Source organism: Petaurus breviceps, unplaced genomic scaffold (assembly GCF_028583685.1).
Source record: "Petaurus breviceps papuanus isolate PSGF00001 unplaced genomic scaffold, PetGlider_PUasm1.0 118, whole genome shotgun sequence".
NCBI lineage: Eukaryota > Metazoa > Chordata > Mammalia > Diprotodontia > Petauridae > Petaurus > Petaurus breviceps.
In genome coordinates this window covers 2,508,268-2,527,234 of record NW_027185616.1, presented here as the reverse complement: position 1 = coordinate 2,527,234, position 18,967 = coordinate 2,508,268, and the positions used below count along the sequence as shown (strand labels likewise).

General features: G+C 38.3%; 1 protein-coding gene across 34 annotated transcripts in view; it reads right to left on the bottom strand.

Annotated features, from left to right (window-relative positions):
- RBFOX1 (RNA binding fox-1 homolog 1) overlaps positions 1 to 18,967 on the bottom strand; it is a 1,748,893-nt gene that overhangs the window by 397,512 nt on the left and 1,332,414 nt on the right. The window lies entirely within an intron of this gene.

The window sequence follows — 18,967 nt, the reverse complement described above, 5'->3', positions numbered from 1 at the left end:
TGAGATAATATTTGTAAACTTCTCTGCAAACCTGTTATAGGAATGTAAATTTTTAAGATCTTCCCTGCCCCTAGGTTAAGTGCACATGGAGCCTGTGGTGGGAGGCTTATTTTTCAGGAAAGCCCACACCTTAGTGCTTTGTGATTGGGCAGTGGGTCAAGAGGGTTGTTACATTCTCTGAGCCAGGAGAAGGGTATATAAGCCCTGATGGGAGGCTTTTCTTTGGGGCTCACTTTGAGAAGTGTTGTGTTATTTGACCAGATGAAACTCTGGGCAGCCATTGAGAGCCCCCCCAGCTTTGAAAAACCCAGATGTTGATGCTGCCCACTCTGCTAACTGTGATTTGGTATGGATATAATGGTTGGACAGTTTGGAAGCCTGTCTGCTTGATCTGTTTCTCTGTCTTGTGACTTCTGTCGGTATACTCTTAAGTTCGGGGTGCTGACCTTTTCCCCCTGAACTGGGTAAAGGATATATGTTTGATTGATTAAAGTAAGCTTGTTAACCCATTTGCTTTCCTTTAGAAAAGCCGATCTAAGAACCTGTGTTGGCAGCCACCCTGGGGATGCTGGGGTGCTTGCTGCTACAAAACCTTAAAACAGAACATAAATGTTCTCATCATCATCATCATTGCAATTAAGGAAAACAAGTTAATATATGATAATTATAGGTGGAATGCAGAACATAAAAGAAGAGTAGAAAATGAGTTTATGTTTCTGTGTAGATATGGTCATTGTAATGCTGTTGCTGAACAGGAAACCTTTCACAGGTGAACTCTCATTCTGTTAATAATATTCCTTGATTAACTCTTGGGAAAGTATCAAGAGACAGAGAGGAAGAAGGAATTCTGGGGCTAGCATATCCCCATTTTAAACCCTGTACTAGAAAATCATCTTTTTGAAAATAATTAATTGCTAACTAATAGTTTCTTCTTTTCTTTAAAGACAAAACAAAGTTATTTTGATGCATTTTGTTTTAACATCGGTCACTTCTAGAAATATCCCCTCCCTTACTTTTTATCCCTTTCTTATAGCAATGAAAAAAAAAGAGTAACCCAATAGCCCCTTGACTCGACCAAAAAGAGGGAACTATTGTTTTATTCTCTTTTCTCCAGGGCCTTGTTTTATTCTTTAATAAGAAATTAAACTCACTTACATAGCAGTGAGCCACGGTAGTTTATATGTTAGGAATATACAGTGTCATTTTTTAAGGATTTGTGGTACCCAGAATAGCCTTTGCTTAGATTTATGGCAGAACATCTCACCTCAGAGCAGGATGGATGCATCACTAGTATATGAGGTCAGAAGTCAAGTTTCCAGGGACTAAGGCTGCTTCCTTATACCTTGCAAAAGGATAACATAGACATTCTCTGAATTATGAGCATGAACGGGTGCATATGTGTGTGTGGCAGGCAGAAGGGTTCTTTATCCAGCAATTTTTGCTGTTTGGAAGTACTGCCCTTTATTCACAAATTGAGAATTCCTAAAGAATGAATGACTGGGATTTTCCTCAACTCCAATATTTTTTTAAGGTTATAGAGTCACATATATAATCAGAAGAGGACTTCAGAGATAATCTTCTCCAGCCACTTCATGTTCTAAATATGGGAACTGAGGTCCAGAGAATTTAAATAAAGTCACACAGTAGTAAGTGGCAAAAGAAGGTTCTGAACCCAATCCCCTGACCCAATTTGCATCAAAAATGCATTCCATGGGGGAAAAATACAATTTCATTTTTAAAAAAAGAAAAAAAAAAGGATGTGCCACACTCTGTTGTTCAAGCATGGGGATACCTTTATCTCACACAGATACAGAGATGTGAAGAGGTATCTATCTTTTATGCAGATGTAGAGAGACAGCAATATATGGCTCCACCCTCCTTCCCCTCCCTGCCAGACCTCATTGTCAGCTCTATCAGCTGCAAAGATGAGTTCTTGGCATAGCTGAGATTTAATTTATAAAATCACAAGGGCTAGAAGAGCCCTAACTTGGGGTCCATTAATTTTTAAAAATATTTCAATATAATCGAACTCCTTGATAATCCTCCCTATTTTTCTTAATGTATTTATCATTCTAAGAAGGAATCTATAGTTTTCCCAACCTACCAATTGGGTCTGACACCACAAAAGGTCAAGAGCTAGTATAATTCTCTTATTTTTTAAGGGAGTCCTGGAGAGGTAGAGAGGGAGTTGTCTAAAAGAAGGGAGAAAGTGTTGGAGCTTCTGGCTGAATCCAAAATTCTTTCCATAAAATTGAGTTGTTCTCCAAGTCAAAACTCAGAATACATCTTTTCCAAATAATAAATAATATATCTGTGATTTCATCCCTAGTGTGAGAGCTCCCTTCACCAGTGCTGTCTGTGGCTTAGCTGCTAAATCTCAGGGATTTACCTGATAGTAGTCAGAGATTTAAAATGACTTGTTTAGGGTAATAGGTAGTACGTGACAGATTTGGGCTTAGCACTACAACATTTACCTACTACTAGCCTCTGCTTCAGGGGTGGGAAAACTGTGGCCTCAAGGTCACCTGTGGACCTCTAGGTTCCCAAGTGTGACCCTTTGACTGAATTCAAATTTCACAGAACAAATGTCTTCAATAAAAGGATTTGTTCTGTAAAACTTGGACTAGATTAAAAGGCCACACCCAAGGCCCTAGAAGGTCCCACCCCTGCAACCATGCTACCACTATTTCCTTGAGCAAACAATATCAATAGGGTGGCTTAAGTGAAATTATTAACACTATAGTTCAGTCACATTATGTTTTAAATAGCTTTTTGTGAGTTCGTCTGAGAATCTAACCAACCAATATCACTATTTTTAAAGGAAAATGAGGTCTATATTCTAAACAACTCCTTTAAAAATAAACTTCTGGAACCTGACCCAGTGGTAACATGGGGAATGCAATGGTTACCCTGTTGACCCTAAAAACTAATTTTGCTGTCCCTTTGGAGGGCTATGTCTTGTTTATACACAGCACACTAACCCAGATGCAGAATCTAAGATGCTGAGGTGAGTGAGAAATAAACAGAAATAAAGAAATTTTAGTGCAGTTAAAGTGTGAAGTAAGAATTCTCTGGTAAATGATAAATATTGTATGAAAAAGAGCTGGATTTGGACAGGTAAAGAACCTAAACTCAAATCCTGGGGGACCATCAATAAATCATTCAGTCTCTGGGATCCAGCTCCCAAATCTAAATAAAATTATATGCATCTGACCACATGATTTCTAAGGTCCTTTTCAATTCTAAATCTATGATCTTCAGGAAAGTCTTCAAGTGAAAGAGCCAAGGATGTATATAAAAAGCAGGGACATGGGCATACTGGCTAGAAAGGGCTCACAAGTACTGTCATCCAGTGCCCATGCCAATCTTTTCTTCTCCCCCAAACCATGGAAAAAGGAAAGAACTCCTTCCTTCTAGCTTCTGACAGCTCCTATCCATTTTCCCCTTCCAGGAATTTTGGCCATATCTTTATAGTGTAGAAGCTTTAACCACATCTCCCTTCTCTCCCCTGCCTCACATTTTCTGGGTAGGATGGGATGCTTTGAATATATGGACAATAATGTGTTGCCTAAGTTTCCTGAACTCTGTTATACCCTCAAATCAGCTACACCTGTGGGTATATATATATGGGTCATAACTCCTCCTTGCATTCAACTGTGACCACCATGATGGCTGTTCTGTCATTTCTGAGTATGTTTAATGCTAATGTGCCACTATCAATTAAATGCAGCTAGCACAGCACAGCACAGCTGGATTCTCGTTGGGTTTGCCAAAGATGGTTACTATGGACAGAGAGGAACAATTTCCTAACTCAGAGAATCAGACCCATTAATATCTTCTGGGTTTGCTTGGCTCACATATGTTCCAGACTATATTTTATTTCTCTGAGTATAAAACAGTCTATAACAAAGCAATTTCATAAACACTAGCTAAGAATCTCTGAAGCAAGGGCTATAAAGAGGGTCTTGGACAGACTTCAGGAGATAGTGGAGATAGAAAGGTCTGGTATCCCATGGTTCAATGGGTCATGAAGAGTTAGACATGACTGAACAACTGAACAATGATACAAGGAGAGTGGTAATGGGTTTCATGAAATAAAAGGATGAATATATTAAATGAGATCCATAAAATCTAAAGTTTCTTCCCTTTGCCCCCACAACTGATTAATGGGTTGATGTTAAATCTATTTCCATCTTTGGCTATAACAGCAAAGATGACACTATCATGATGTGATGGCAAGAGCCCTTGACTTTGAACAAGGAGAAGTGAGTTCTAATCCTGGCTCTCTCAATGATTTACTGTGTGACACTGGTCAAATTACTTTGTACTCTGTTTCTCAACTTACTCTTTTTTTTAAGATGACTTTTTAACTTTGACTTTTTATGATTCTACAATTTGTACTTTAGTTATTACTGAAGGTTTTCCAGACCTATTATGGCAAGGGAGGAGGATATAAGAATGATAAGTAATCTGCTCCCCCTTCCAACTAAATGTAGGTTCTTGGTGGTTACAGAAGCAATTGTTTTTTGTTTGTCCTTCCTTCTGGAAGAGGACCACGACATGGGAGGTGATTCCATGACATGCAACTGAACTGGATTTAAGTGAAGCAGGGCTGTGCAAAGTCACCAGCCCCACCCTCTCCTTCTGGGCCATCTGGGTCCAGCAGCAAGCTCTAGATCAGGATGATTGGAGATAGCCCTGGATTGCAGTGGGAGACCTTGGGCTTTTTAAGCTAATGTCTTTAAAAGGGCTCAATTGTATTGAGGCAATGCCCATTCTGTGATTAAGGTGAGGTAAGATATGAGGCAGAGACATGGCCTCTTTACTTAGTCCAAAGGGGAAAAAAAAATTAATCTTGGAGGGGAAGACCCTCAAGGTTTCTGGTCAAAGCTGAAACAAGTGCTATTTACATTCACTCTGAGCCAATCAGGGTCTGAACAATGATGTGGTACAGTGGAAAGACCATTATATGTGGAGTCAGCCTGACACGTAGGCTCTGCTACATGTCACCTGTGACTCTGGGCAAGGTACTTAATCTCTCTGAGCCTCAGCTACTCATTTGTAAATGAAGGGTTTGGACAAAATAACTTTTACAATCTCTTCCTGCTCTAATCTGTGAGCTTCTGATGGGAGGTAGCATAGCTGGAGGAAAAAGATTGGAGGGTATGCCTCTGTATGATCATGCATTTGTTTAAAATGGGCCTTCTCATTCAACTTGACGTCACGGCAGGAAATGAACGCTCCCAATCCCCAGCCCTTTCCAGTTGGAAACTTGTAAACTCATTCCTCAGAGGAATTTCCCTCAAGATATTAAAACATGAATTAGAGCACAGAGCACAGCGAAACTGTGCACAGAATTCTAAGCCATTTATGAAAATGCCTACACAGAAACATATACCTATGCTAAGACACAAAACAAACAAGAGAATTAATACCTAGGCTTGTGTTTACGTTTAGAAATGGAAGGAATTCAACCATGTTCCTTTTCTTGACCCAATTGGTATGTATACACACACAGACACACACACCCCTCTCAATCAGGATAAAAGGAAATACTATATTACTTGGATTTGATTTAGTGTTCAGATAACAGAAGCACAGAATTGGAAGGGACCTCAGAAGTGATCTTGTCCAACCTGTACCAGACCAAGAATACTACCTACAACATCTCTGACAAGTGGTCATCTAATCCTCACTATAAAAATGGACAGAATGAACATCCTACTACCTCCTGAAGCAATCCAAGTCAGTTTGGGGCACTTCATTTTCCTATGATGTTTTCCTTGTCCTGAAGGCAGAACTTATTTGCATAACATACAGACTGACTTCTAGCCAATGAGGAGACCACTTTACCATCACCACTAGAAGACCAAGCATTCAAAAGGTAGGACAAAACAAAAACATGTCAGCTCCAACATGTCAGCTCAGTAAAGTCTTTCTCTGAACCTGCCCTTTGCATTCATAAAACAGGGAAATAACAATACTAACCCAGTACACTCCAGATCTTCCTAAGGAGTTGGCACTACCGTTTAAAGGGGCACATTGTAAGCCTCCATTGTGTTCGAACTACTTCTGATTGATTTATAGGGAAAGCTGAGTAGGAGGTAAGTGTTCTTAATTAGCCCTGCACACAAAGTGTGCTGTTTTTGTTCCATGCCAAATGCTGAATGCACAATTACAAAATAATATTCAAAGAGATTCAGAAACAACGATCTAAAATCCATGACTATGGGCAGAGAGATCTCTCCAACCCTCCCTTTCTCCTAAATGCTTGCAAATCTATCTTGTTTATCACTTGATCTTTAGGAACTAATCTTTTCGCACATGCAGCTACTAAAGACTTGAACTAAACAAACAAACATCACATGAAATATTTACTGTTTGTTCATACTTCCTGCAACAACACTGACTAGAGTTCAATATGGAAATTGATGTATTTCAGTTTACCCATTTATTCCAGGGTTGCAACTCAACTTCACTTCTGCAGAGACCTCTTCTAAGAGACAAATGATCGTTTTAGAACCAAAATAGAACAAAAGACCTAAAAGAAACCCAAAGATTTTAAATTAGGATTGAAAACCCAGGGAGTAGAAGGGGTTTCCTTAACAACCTGAAATTTGCCAATAACGCCCAAATTTTAAGATAGTTTATCCCCATATGCTGTATTAGTACCAACGGGACATAAATGCAAGTACCACTTATCGTTCTGGCAAGTGTTGTCTTCATCTGCCTACCTTACTAACGAGACTTCATTGTTATTTTTATAATTATTGAGTATTTTTTACATGATCTACTGCCAGAATTCAGCATAAATATCCACATATTACACCCTGATTTAATGAAGTAGGGGAAAGGGAGGAAAGTGGATTAAGGTCTCTCTTTCCTTCAATAAAAGCAATGAGGCAAGTTTACACACAGACACAAGAATAAGGAACCAAACCTATAGATAATGGTGAAGAAACTGCTTTTCACCTAAGCAGAATTTCAGTTATCATTGGAATTCTACTAGCTTCTCTCTTTTTTTCTTCCCCTTCTTAACATAAGGTATCAGAGCCATCTAAAACACCTACAGCCACTCCACATAATTGGTGGTAGTCTGAGTTCTACAACAATTATAGAAATAAGCCCCATGGACAATTCTGGAGATTCCTCCAGGTAACTTTCAAATACAATGTAATGGATACCATGCCATGGGTAAGATGTCATTGGGTGTGAACTCCACCTCTGACCCTAATCAGTTGTATGACCAAGGGTAAAACATTCCTTTTTTTATCTTGAGCCTCAATTTTCCCATCTGTGAAACAGGCATTAGAATACCTATAGTATCCACCTTACCTGGTGGCTATGAGTTGCAGATATGATCATGAATTTAGAGAATGAGGTGTAAAAATAATCTAAATGACCATTTAGTCTACAACCCCCCCATCCCCTTATTCTATAGATGAATAAGCTGAGTTTTTAAGTGATGTGCCCATGGTTACCCACACAGCATCAGAGGCAGGATTTAAACTCAGATCTTTTTCACTCTATATTCAGAATTATATTTATTGCATCCTCTGAATCTTAATAAAGTATACAGAGTTGTGAATAAATACTAACTACTCCTCTAGACTGGGAATTCTCTTGTATTCTCTTGCAGTGCAAGAAACACTGGGGATTGTCTATTTTTGCTGTGACATTACCTGGGGGACCTTTGTGTTGAACCTTCTAACATATTCTTGGTCAGCATGCTCCTGTGTCTATGAAGATCAATGACCACCAGTATGGCATCTTTCAGGGCACCCTGATGCTCACCTCTATACCAAAAGTCTACTTCTTAAGCTCTACAAAGGATCCTATAGCCTGGAAACTGTCTCTCACGAGCATAGAAAAATTAAAGATTCACTTTTATACCTTTTTCAGTTAGTCAAACAGAGGAATAAGTTTAAAACAATCACACCATTATGAATGCCACTGACCTGGCAATAGACTCCCTTCACCCTTCCAACTTTGCATGTTTCTTATAAGATAAAGTAAATTTTTTTTTAAATGAGGACAAATTTTTCAATACTTGGGACTATGGGGATAAATCTATTGAGCTACACACACACACACACACACACACACACACACACACACTTTTTCTAATAGGTTTGGCCCCTGTAGGCACAGTAATTTTATATAACATACCATTGACTTTGAAATTTAGTTTATGGTAAAAAAAAAAAACATGAGATTAAAGGTGTGGGCCAGAAACTCCTCTTTTTTCCCTATTTCCTCTCAAATCTCCCAAATACAAAACATATCAAATCTCTCCTTTTAGTTTTAGGCTTAAGATAGCTTTGCAGAATTCATTATTTCATGTTCCAAGTCATATTTAAAAAGTAAAGTATGTTCATGGTAGTGATATCATTTTCTTACATTTTCCTAACACACTGAACTTATAAGCTACAAATTTGACTTTTGGGGGGTGGGGATGTGACTTTTTTCTATAATGTCAATCAACAGTCTTCCAAATAAAAGAATGTTTATTTGGGTCAAGCACAAGGGATGTGCAAACCCTAAGTGGTAACGGCATAATAATGCCTTCCCAAAATAAGGTAATATGTGTTCTGCTGGTTTCTCTATTTTCTGTTTGAAAATAGATTGTTTAATAACTCATCAAAGCTATATGTAAACCAAGGAAACAATAGAGCAGATGTTGACTGCTGTCTTGTGCCTCATAGACATAATTAAAGACAATGAGATACTCACGAACTCAAATAATAGAGGACAAATAAATAAAAAAGGGTACAATATAAACATAAACCTCATTTGCTGGACACCTGCTTCATCAATCCATTATGGTATACACCGATCTTGGCATGAAAAAAATTAAATTTGTATTTACTTATGTATATTCTATCTTCATCCTTTAATAAAAGAGACCACGAAGATAAATCATTTCAAAAGAAATATTTGCTTTAATTTCATGACTGCTGATTACCACCCTATACAGTTTCAAAAACTATCTTAATTTTAAATGTTAGCAAGAGAGTGTCATATGTCCTGTCAGCAAAAGCCCTTCTACTCCATGACAGATGTAATTTTCATCACAAGAAAGAATATGGCAACTCTGTTGGGTAGGCATGTTTCCTTTCTATAAAACATGATGTATGTTTTGTCTAAAAAAATCCCTACAGCTTTTCAAAGAAAATATCATCATAATGGACAGAAGAACTGGGACACAATTCACATTACATAAATACTCTGATTTTACTTTGGATTTTTGCTGAGTCCCCTGTTTTAATGTAATTCCCATTTCTAATACAATGGGAACAAAATTAAAGAAAATTCAAACCAAACATGCAAGATGAGCAGTGGAAATCCAAATATACCATATATTTGTCTATGTGAACTTCACTAAAAAAATGAACTCAGAGATATCCCAAACAAACCATTTGGGGGGGGGGAAGAATATACCCTGAAACAAATACAAACATACATACACATACATATATGTATATAGACATATATCTATAGATATAGACAGATATTTATACACATATATGTATATACATGTGCATCAGATTAAAAATAAATGCAAAATTATGCTGGGTTACAGCGTCATAGATATGTCTGTCTGTATACCTATTTATATATAGATATGTCTATATCTATATGTAAATATAGATATAGACAGAGATATATGTATGTATCAGATTAAAAGCAAAGGTAAAGTTATACTGGGTTAGAGTGTCTATATATCTACTCATATAGATATAACTATCTATCTATAGATAGAGATACATATATGTATATTTATGTATGAATTAGATTAAAAAGAAAAGCAAAAAAAATGCTGGATTACAATGGTCTAGAAAGGACAAAGTTTTTTGAAATAAAAATGCTGAATTCAGAAAATTGAATTCTCACCTGTTCCTAAGACAAAGTTGATCCTCTTTCTTCAAATAAGTAAAACATAACAAAACTACAAAAATTAAAACCCTTCAAGCATTGTTTTCTTTTACTGTGTACACTTTTGTACAGCAGTGTCATCATACTGTGACTTTAGATAAAGGAAGCTGCTCGCTTTGCTTACTGTAAACTCGAATTTCCTGTTTCATTTGGTAATATGTAGTAAGGAAGACAGAATTTAATATGATCTGCATCTCTTTATGCTAATAAAATGGTGTCAGCCCATTTCCATAGACAACACCATAAAGCATAAACACCAAATGGGAAACAAATGGATGCATAATGTTACGGTGAAGCTAACCAATCAACCCTAAAACAGCTGAGAGAGATCTCATCCAGGACTTCATTCATTCTTTATAGAAAAGCAATGAAAATATTCCTAGGTGAATCAGATTTAAAAAAAAAAAAACTCAAGCTCAGAAAGGTTGTAAAGCACTAAATTCTTTTGATTTATGAAGCAACATTTGCCGTATTGAGCAAAAACAGCTTGGCATGCCGGGACCCTGCTCCCTGAAATTCCTTTATTAACACGACCAGGACCTGCTTGGTGAACAAAAGCAGTGATGCGGCGTGTATAAATCATTAATACTGTGCCGGGCAATGGCTGCATTTCCTGTGTTCATTGGAAAGCCCTTCTGCACAACAGGGATTTTGGGATTGGAACTGGCTGCTAGGAAATGTACTCCATCATTCTCTGTTTGACGCTTCCCAATAGTCTTGTACTTTCCCTTTTCCCTTTCTCCCCCAACTCCTACAATTTCGAAGTAGACTGAAATACAATTTTTTAAAATTAAAAAGTCAAATAGGTATTATCTAGGAAGAGATGATAGGACTACTTTGCTGTTCTTATTTGTTCATGGACTTAGCATTAGATTTAAAAAAAACTATGCAACAACTATGTGATTATTAATTACACTCAACTATTTTCCCCTAACAAAGACAGAGAAGAGTTTACTTTAAATTAAGGAGATCTGGGATACAGGTTTCTAGGGGCTAAACAGAGACTCAGCAGGGAGGAGGAACCATTCTTGTCCAAGGAGAACTAGGTACTTCTGCTATTGCCTTGTTTCTTTTGAGTCTCTCAAGATCTGCGCCATAATAATATCTTCTCTACCTTTCAAAAGAAACACACAGACACACACACACACATACTCACACACACACGCGCACACACAATCACGCAAACACATACCACATATACAAACACACACATAGACACGCGCAAACACACGCACGTACACACACGCACACACAGACACACACGCACACACACACAAAGTTGAAAGAAATAAGGAAGTAATTCTGAGGATGGGGGTCAAAATGAGGGCAGGAAGTCATCGAAGCAGATCCTGAGGCTCACTATTTCTGAAAGATGGTCTACAAGAGGAGATTCTGCAGGTGCACTATTATGGAAAGAAAATAGTGACTTTCTTCCTGCTAATTTTACAGCTCACGACAAAGTGAAGCAAAAACACTACACGCTTTTAGACAGATTATGTTTATGAGAGAACCTGTCATAGAGCTTAAATGGAAAAAAAAAAGAATAGATTTCCAGGAGTTCATTTTCAGTAGATGGCCTTTGCTTTCCAGAAATGTGAGGATGCGGAGCAGAAAAAGGGTAATGTTGAAATAGCAATCCCATACCACCTGCTTTACACCAGGAGAGACAGGACAAATTAAGGCAACCAGCAACACAATCACTCTCATGGGTGGGAGGCCTGGAGCCTGCCACTCCAGGTTGAAGCACCAATGTTCTCTTAGCAGTGAACCTTCCACACCTAGGTACTCGGCAATAAACACAAGAACCCAGTCCAGCAGAAACGCAAGGGACAGGGATGGGGTAGGAACCTCAGAAACACTCCCGTATGCCGGTGTACACTGAAGTAGCCACCCAGCATAATAAAGATTACACGAATAAGTCTGCAACGCATGCCCAAGTCCCTCTGCATTACAGAATAATGACATTCTGAACAGAAATAAATGAAGCCCCTGCAGTGCTATTCTGTCAGCTTTTGAAAGTAAATAACTTTGCATCTGAAAAGAGAGAGTTTTTTTCCTTCTCCTGTCATAGACCATTAATTGAACTTCGTAGCCATATTACATCCTAAAGACAGGACAAACAGTTGACAGGGAGGGAAGAAAGATCCAGGTAGGTTAGAAGGGACCATAATAGAGAAGCTCTGACTGTATTTTACCAGCACTGTATCATAAATATATCATAAATATACCTGCCCACCTGGAGGGTCAGGGAGAATGGCCCATTTGATTTGGGAGAAGTTTTGACCAAGTTCTGGGAACATCTTGCCCCTCATGGGGCTCACCTAAAGTAAGTTTTTCAGCCCAATTTTGCAAGCCATTTGTCACTGATGGAGTCCAACTCAACACAGCATAAACTTAACAATTTAGGTGCCGTATTTCCAAGTCTATCCTTACTGCCCAATTTCGATCTTGAAAACACATCTTTAAAAGACCCGAGTTCTCTGCTATCAAATAGTCTGAATAAGAGTCCAGGGAGAGGAAGCCCAGGAAGCAACCTGGACTGAGATACTTCTTGGAAAAGCTGAGTAACACCCCCATAATGGTGCTCATGCAGAGATAGGACTAGGCATACTCACAGAGAGAGAAAAGGGAAGATAAAGGGCTTGATGGCTGTGGTCTTGGATAAGAAAAATGTAGTCAAAGGCTGAACAATGATCAAAAATCCAACACTCTCCTCTCCCCCAACACAAAAACAAACCACAGACGCACACACACACACACACACACACACACACACACCAGCCTTATTAAGGTGAAGCCACTTGTGTTCCCATTCGTCATCACTGGAACACTTGTGCTACTTCAGTCCTAACTAGCATGCACTCTGGTTCCATATCTGCACAGAGTCATTACCTCACTGGGAGCCCAAACTCACCCTCCGTGTGCTTTTAGCTCTTACTACAGCTCCTAATTTTGATTCTGCATGTGTTTAACACAACAAAAAAGAGCAGGATCAAAACAGAGTGAGCTCTCTCCTCAGCTGGAGCCTGCTACAGTGCAAAAGACCAAAGGCCCCAACTACAAGTGCTCAGCACACTATAGACATTAAATATGCTATTTTCCCTAATTAAATTCACTGGGCTGCTGCACTGAAGGACGAGGAGGGGGAGTGCCAGGGAAGAGAAGTCAATGCCTCTGCACTCAGCTAGTCAGGGGGAAATGACTGATCTGGGCAAAGAAACGGCGCAAGTTGCCCACGAGAGCCCATGGACTCGACACATGGGCTGCCACCTGATAAATCAATCACCTGTGCACCTTTGAGCCACAGCGGCGCTGGCAGGGCAGGGCAGACTGCTGCTCAAGAAAGCCCATCATGACATGCTGGGCACCCAAGCCTGAGCTTCCAGGGCCTGCCTCACCAGGCTGGGGGGCTGCTTCTCACCTCATTTTGGGGGGAGGGAATTTGGTATAAGGTTTAGAAATCAGGGCTCACTTTCTTTTTCTTTGGCCCCGGGAAATTCAGATTAACCCAGTTCAGTTTTCCTTCCCCCAATATCCCTGGCACTCCACTATGTAAACCAACTCTCCTGGTCTTAAGACACAAGTGTCACCTGCCACCAGGTAAAAGACTAAATACTCTAAAATGCCACTCTGAGTATCTCTATTCCATCTGTCTTCTGTCTCTCTCCTTCTGTCTCTCATCTCTCTCTCTTCCCCCCATCTGCTCTGTGTCTCCACCTTGTTTCCTTCCATCTTGTTTGCCTCTCTTTTTCCCTCTGTCTCTGTCTCACTCCTCTATGTATGTGTCTCCTCTGTCTCTGTCACTGTCTCTTTCTGTCTCTCTGTCTTTTCCAATCTCTCCCCCTCCCTGCAGTCTCTGGCTCTTTGTGATTTTCTCCATGCATGATGCATTTTGCCAACTTTAATTATCTAGGGAACTCTGAAAGCAGAAGTACTGTCCAAAGAGAGTCAAGTGTCTTTAAAGTCCTGTGTTCTCCTCCCCAAAACCCCTATGAATCTTCTCTCCAGATGTTCCTTCTTTCACAGTTCTCCTGAGTAATTACCAAGGAGTAACAGGGCCCATTCAATGTACTTCTCATGCCTTTGTGAAGAATAACTGACCTTTTTCAACATGGCCCCAACTCGAATTGGCCAGATGAAACACGTCCTCAGAAAATGACAGTCACCTTCATGTAACTGGAGCGGAATAGTCCTCTCCAACAGATGTGTTACTCTCTTCACATTAAGGTGTATGTGAGAAAGAAACTTTATCGATGAATCAAACTTACTTTATTTTTCTTAATTGAATTAAACAGCACACTGGGACATTTCTCCATGTACATTAAAAGGTCTCTCCAGATGGGACAATTACGCCCACACTTTGTCAAATTTGTTTCATTCAAATGATGACATTTCCTGAGAGTGCCACATTGCCCCCTTAGGCTCAAATGCATCAACCTTGTTTACAATGGTGCAATTTCTTTCTCTTCCAGAACACTATTATTTGCCTGACAAACTACACTGTTTTTTACCCAACCAATACGAATAAACAAGCATTATGTTTCCTCTTGGGGCAGGGAGGCTGGTTAAATGAATCAGAAAACCCTAAAAAGATTGTCTACCCTCAGTCCATCAGCTACTGGACAATTATTCAAGGCCCAGCTGTAAGAAAAGCAGATGGCAAGTGAGCATCAGTAATATGGACTTCCTTTGCTCATGCAAGCATAAGCAGGGTTGTATGTTCTCATATGAAAATTGCCATGAAATAGACAGAACTAAATTTTGTAGAACTCAGGTTGGTAAACTAACAGATGCTTAGAATTTTCATGAACCAAATTCAGATTTAAAAATTTTCTATCAGAGCTAGTTAGCAACATATACAATGGGAAAAAAAAAACAACTCTATCTGCTGGAGTAAACCACACGCTCCATTCCTAGATCAGAACTGGAGGCACACTTTTGAAAGCAAGGCTAGTGCTTATATACCAACATACTCAGATAATAACCCCTTACCTAAATTAGGAAACGTGAAAAGAAGAGGGTTTCTCAAGTGCTTAAGACTTTATGAAAAAGGGAACTCCCCTTTAGGATGGTAAAACTGGCTCTTTATCAATCAGCAATCAGCGCCTAGAAATGTACTCATCAAAGTCATTTTAATTCTTTAAACAATTTAGACATGAAGATAATCTGTTCTAATTCTTTTCTACGTTATTGACACCATTGACCACCCCAATCCACAGCCCAATGTAATAAATCAACTTTGGATTAAACCATGAAGAAAGAACATGATTAAAAAAAAAAAAAGATAAATCATCAGATTGAGTAACACAAGATAAGTAACTTGAATGAGAATTGAACTTTTCTACATGGCCATAATGGTTATGGCCTATCTAATGTTTCCTAAATTTATAACTCTGGCTTGTGCAAGGGGCTATTTTCCCCTGCTTTATCTTGAGTATGAAAGCCAGTAGCTCAGATCACTATCTATGCTGTGAACTACTTTCTAATTAAAGACAGAGAAGGTTGATATGGAGGTTTCAGTTCAATTGCTTTCGATCTGAGGATGTCCACTATGAGCAATGACTTCATTTAAGAGAAATTACCCTTTGTACAAACCACTTCACTATTTAAAACAAACCACATGTATCATCATTAAATGGAAAAAAATTACCAATCTTAAGATATTGACAGTGGCATGGCCCATTTTAAAGGCATCTTAAAAAAACAACAACAATAAAACATGCGAAATTTAAGTATCTGGCTTTTCTTATTTCATCTGGTTAAAAAGGTACTAGTTGAATAGCACTTGACAGGAGGAGAAGGTTTTAAAACAAAACTGGGAGTAGGAAATGGGGGCTTAAGAACAGGGGGGACGTCAGTCAACATACTATTAGATGCCTTTTTTGGAAGTTAAAATACTGTATAAAAACCTTATTACTCTGAGGGAAAACCCATCATATAGTTAGAGTAAAGACAACAAAAAGTCTGTCCTGCCACCTAGCCAACCCTCTGTAGAATAACCCTTACAGAAAAGAGAGAAGGATTTTTGGTAGTTTGGTAAAGAAGAAAGGTAGTACTTATAGACAGCTAGTTTATTTCTTCTCACAAGGGAAAAAAAAAGGATTCCGTTTATACCTTATTTCACATCAAGTCTGAAATTTTGTGATCCATGTTAAAATTGCCTATACATGTTGTTTGCAGAGAATATTTAATAATAATACTCCTTTGGCTATATTGATAGATTTACAGTTCAAATGACTTCTGTATAAATTTTCTTATAGTACTATGAGTGTCTTTTGTGGTTTACCTGGTAAAATAACCATCCTCAGAACATACCTGATAGATGACACTGTGGAGCCAACACCAATCCATCAAATACTGAATGTCAAATAGGAAGAGTGACCTAAGCATTGGCTTGCTCTAGAGAACAGAGTAATTCCCAAGAATCCACCCCATCTCTCCCTTTCTCTCCCTTTTTCTGAATAAAATAAAACAGCAACAATGCTTACTTTTTGTGTTTTTTAATGATAATAACCTTATCAGAAACAAAGTCTCGTTGTGAACAGGATCATATACTTTGCAGTTTCAAAACACCGCTTCAAGAATCTAGGAAATGAATGGGGCTAGGAGTGGGGGGAAGGAGTAGTGAGAGAGGTGAAGGATTTGTTAATAATCTAACAATAAGGGGAAAAAAATAAGTTAGCCAGAGACGAAATCAAATAGCCATAATAACGTTCCTCATCTTGTCTAAATGATTTAGACATTTCAGGCAAAAGGGTTGCCCCCTTCTTGCCCCACCCCCCCATTTGTTAGTTTTAACTTGAATTAATTGCCTGACTTCTCCCCATCACTTTACACAGACACAGATTGAGTCTGCATATTCTTATATTAGATATTAAATAAGTCCTGGAAAACTGAGAGGGAGAGATGATTTGTCTGCTAAGTATGTATGGGTTTGGAGTGGAAAGGAGTGATAATATTAAGGGAAAGGGGGGAAATGAGGGGCACAGTGGAACACATAATAGAATCATTGCCCAAGGAATAGGCCCCAACTTTGCTAGCTGGGAAGCTATATCAATGAAAAATCTACTGATTAAATCTGGTTTTTCTTTTTCTTTTCTTTTTTTTTCCTCAGTAGTAGTTTTGAGCAAAGGAAATGTAAAATCCAACTCACATTTTATTTGTATATTTCATTTTATCATATTTTAAAGAGCAAATAGTTTTAAATGTTCTTTCATTTTATGTCCAACAAGATACGATTTTAAAAATAATCTTGTACAATTTCACCTGTTTGAGCAATTTACTACATGATAAAGGAAGAGCCATTCTAAATCCCATTAGATTAGTGTACATTTTAATGCTTTTTAAAATTAAGCAACTATTTGAATTTCTTAAATAAATACATTATTAGTAGAATGTCACAAAATGCATGACAAAAGTGATAACTGCAAGTAATCAGTCTAAAAATACCTCCCAAAAGATTTATTCTTTAGGGAGTAGATGGAGAGAGCCACTGAAAACCCCATAGTTCTGGATAAAATGCTTGAAATGAATGACTACTTATTCTATACCACAGGCTTCAGATCTGGGAGTGAGACAAGAGGCAAAACTGCTCTCATAACTATAACCCTCTACCCTTGATGTCACACTATAGGTCTCTTCATCCAAGGAGTTAAAAACATGGTGTACCAAGAAGGACAAAAAAAGGAACTCTAAAGCACATTTTAAGTATCACTCCTCATTTTCTTCGCAAAATAGAAAGTGGCAACTGATTTAATCACTTCTAAACATTTATTCTGACAACTCCTATTTCCTTAAACCAAAAAGCACCTATACCAAGGTATGTTTGCATCAGAATACTGCAATGGATCACACCAGATTATTACAACCTCTACACCTCATCTTTATGTAATCATTTCTACCACTTACTTGCATGGTGAAAATGACCTCTCACCTTATGTCACTCTTTCCTTTGGCATGCTGTGCTTAAATCAACAAACTAATATTTGACAACTTTAGAGGAACAAACACCAAAAATGGGGAATAAGGGAGTGGGGAGGGGGTGGAGGAAAGGATCCAGAATGCTGAATTATTATGTTATTCCACTTATTATGTAACAACCTTTGAAATGAATGAATTTAAAAAAAAACATGGGATAAATGTAAGAAGGATGCAAAGGACCAACTAATATTAGTAAAGCAATTACAATACAACTGATCCCTAAGAGTTTATATAAAACACCTATTAGTACATTCATTTAATGGATAACACATGCATTCACACAAACACACGTACACACAAGCAGCACAGGCACATATAAACTGTAGAGCGAAATGAATCATTTAGTATGTTACCAGCACTCTCTTGGGAAATATTTCCCGGCACAGGTTACTAAAGGAGAAATGGAATAAAATAATATTTAGAATGAGACGCCCCAATCCCAGTGTACTTTTAAAATTACTGGATGATTCTAAATAGGCTTTCCACACAGAATAATCCTAAATGCTACTTTCTTCAGGAGATAAACTTGATATCAAATCACATACAATTTCAAAACAGAAATCTGCATATATGTATGTCATTTCTAGATCTCTGGAGCAGGAATAATCTCAACTCCACCAATTTCAGTTTGAGTGTCAGCCCTTAAATGCCAAATAAAAGCTGTACTTGAGGTGAGTTATCAGGAGCACATGAAATGACTAGAAATGACTTTAAACTCTCCAAATAGTAATGGCAGGATTATAAAGCTAAAACAATTGCCATTTGCATGAAAACCTATTTCTAATCTTTGACTTACAGAGGCACTATCCCCTGCCTATAGTGATGAATCACTAATTTAAAAAAGGGGGGGAGAACATCACCCCATACTATAGTCAGGATTCCAAACCCACCTAACCAACTCCGGTTCAGAGATCTAATAATACTCAGGGAGACAGATAGCAAGAAAACAGTGAAATGCACGCAGACTGCAAAGGGGAAAGGGAAAAAAAAATTGCCTCGGAGAGACCATAAAGAGAGAGAGAGAGAGAGAGAGAGAGAGAGAGAGAGAGAG